This window comes from Entelurus aequoreus, linkage group LG10, assembly GCF_033978785.1.
Source record: "Entelurus aequoreus isolate RoL-2023_Sb linkage group LG10, RoL_Eaeq_v1.1, whole genome shotgun sequence".
In the NCBI taxonomy this organism is placed as follows: domain Eukaryota; kingdom Metazoa; phylum Chordata; class Actinopteri; order Syngnathiformes; family Syngnathidae; genus Entelurus; species Entelurus aequoreus.
The window spans coordinates 46,211,831-46,215,034 of record NC_084740.1 but is presented as its reverse complement, the minus strand read 5'-3'; positions in this window follow the sequence as shown (position 1 = coordinate 46,215,034).

Below are 3,204 nucleotides of genomic sequence, written 5' to 3'. Positions count from 1 at the left end.
CATTGTTTAATGTGTGGCCCCCGCATGTTTTCATTGTTTAATGTGTGGCCCCCGCATGTTTTCATTGTTCAATGTGTGGCCCCAGCATGTTTTCATTGTTCAATGTGTGGCCCCAGCATGTTTTCAATGTTTAATGTGTGGCCCCAGCATGTTTTCATTGTTCAATGTGTGGCCCCAGCATGTTTTCATTGTTTAATGTGTGGCCCCAGCATGTTTTCATTGTTCAATGTGTGGCCCCCAGTGTAAAAAGTCATCATTGTTGACTCCGACAGAAAGCAAAGTTGTTATGTCAACATCACAATCTTTCTCTGCTGGTCCTGCTTGAAATATGCTAATTTATGCAAATTAACTCTCCACACGTCTGCATGTTTGAGTCACACTCTGTCCTTACTCGTTTCCTTTCTCCTTCCTCACTTGTTTCCTTTGTCCTTCTTCCTCAAACCTCCATCATTGTATTTGCAACATGGCTGCCTGGCTTCACTTCCAGCATACGTCTAGTCACACATACTTAAGTATTTAGTCACACATACTTAAGTATTTAGTATTTAGTCACACATACTAAAGTATTTAGTCACACATACTTAAGTATTTGATCTCCAAGTATTTGGTCCACTAGTATTCTCTCTACAAGTATTTTATCTACAAGTTGTTTTTTTTAATCTCCAAATATTTGATCTACAAGTGTTTTTTTTACAACTATGTACAGGTGTTTTATCTACAGGTGTTTTATCTACAGGTGTTTTATGTATAATTATTTAGTTTCTAAATATTTGATCTCCAAGTATTTTGTTTCCAAGTATTTTATCTCCATGTAATTGTATCTACAAATATTTTATTTACAACTATTTTATCTGCAAGTGTTATTTCAAAAGTAATTTATCCTATTTGATAAAAATCAGTGTGTAAAAAATCAATGTATAAAATTCAGTGTAAAAAATGTATAAAAAAAAAGTTTATAAAAAAAAACAGTGTGTTAAAAAGAGTGTATAAAAATTAGTGTGTAAAATTTCAGTGCAAAAATATTCGGAGTAAATAAAACCGTGTGTAAAAAATCAGTGTCTAAAAAAAAAAGTGTTAATATTCAGTGCATAAAAAAATCAGTGTATAAAATTTCAGTCTGTAAAAATCAGTGTGTAAAAAAACAGTGTAAAATTATCTGTAAACATTCAGTGTAAAAAAATCAAAAATTCAGTGTAAAAATAAATCAGTGTATAAAAATCATTGTCTAAAAAATCAGTCTATACAATTTCAGTGCATAAAAAATCAGTGTGTAAAAATATAGTATATAAAAATGTGTATAAAGATTCAGTGTAAATAATCTGGTTATAAAGAGTCAGAGCATACACAAATCAGTGTAAAAAAATTCAGAGAATAAAAGAATCAGTTTGTAAAATTCAGTTTAAAAAAATCAGTGTGTAAAAAAACATCCATCCATCCATTTTCTACCACTTGTCCCAAACAATGTCTAAAAAAATCAGTGCGCAAAAATCAGTGTGTAAAATTACAGTGTAAAAATTCAGTGTATAAAAATTAATTGTGTAAAAATGCAGTGCCAAAAATCAGTGTGTAAAAAAATAAATGCAAAAATTTACAAAAAAAACAAACAAATTCAGTGTATAAAAACATCAGTAAATGTAGTGTATAAAAAATCAGTGTAAAAAAAATCTAATTCAGTATATAAAAAAATCAGTGTGTAAAAATTCAGCGTATAAAAAAATCAGTGCGTAAAAAATTTGTGTATAAAAAATCAGTGTAAAAAAATAAAATTCAGTGCGTAAAAACGGTGTATACAAGTTCAGTGTGTAAAATTATGTGTATAAAGAAATCAGTGTGTATAAATGTAGTGTATAAAAAAATCAGTGTAAAATTACATTGTAAAAAAAATCAGTGTAACAAATCAATGTGTAAAGTTTCAGTGTATAAAAAAATCAGTATGTAAAAATTTAGTGTAAAAAATCCATGTAAAATCTCAGCGTAAAAAACAAATCAGTGCGTAAAAATTTGTTGTATAAAAAAATCAGTGTAAAAAAAAAATCAAAAGTTCAGTGTGTACAATTATGTGTATAAAGACATCAGTGTGTATACATGTAGCGTATAAAAAAAGCAGTGTAAAATTACACTGTAGAAAAATTCAGTGTAAAAAAATCAGTATGTAAAAATTCAGTGTGTAAAAAATCAGTGTCTGACAAATCAGTGTGTAAAAAGTCTGTGTAAAAATCCATGTAATATTTCAGAGTGTAAAAAATCAGTGTGTAAAAATTCAGTATGTGTAAAAAATCCATGTAAAAATGTAGTGTCTAAAAAAATCAGTATGTAAAATTTCGGTGTGTAAAAAATCAGTGTAAAAAAAATAAAAAATTCAGTGGGTAAAAACAGTGTGTAAAAGTACAGTGTGTAAAATTCTGTGCATAAAGAAATCAGTTTGTATGAATGTATAAAAAAAATCAGTGTCAAATTACACTGTAAAAAAAAAATCAGTGTAAAACAAATCAGTGTGTAAAAATTTAGTTTGTAAACATTTTGTGTATAACATCAGTGTGTAAAAAAATCCATGTAAAAATTCAGCGTATAAAACTCAGAGCGCAAAAAATGTGTATAAAAAATCAGTGAAAAAAAAAAAATCTAAAATTGAGTGGGTAAAAAACAGTGTATAAAAGTTCAGTGTGTAAAATTCTGTGTATAAAGACATCAGTGTGTAGAAATGTAGTGTATAAACAATCCATGTAAAATTACGCTGTAAAAAAAATTCAGCATATAAACAAAGCAGAATGTAAAAATGTTGTGTATAAAAAGATGTTTCATACAAAATTACTTTCACGTCTTGACTTGCTGGACTAGAAGAGACTTTTTAAAAGATGAATATTGAGATGATTATTTGACAAGATTGACATTATTTGCACGTGCAGTTGTGGACTCATCAATAGACTTCAAAACAGGATCTGATCCCCACAAGAGGGAGCGTCAATCACGGGCAAGAGTGCATTCCAATGATGGACGTGGGCCCTCCAGGTCCACTGGTGGAACTAGGAGGGCATCTCCCAGGTGAAATATGAAGTGGGGAACTAGGAGGGCATCTCCCAGGTGAAATAAGAAGTGGGGAACTAGGAGGGCATCTCCCAGGTGAAATAAGAAGTGGGGAACTAGGAGGGCATCTCCCAGGTGAAATATGAAGTGGGGGACTAGGAGGGCATCTCCCAGGTGAAA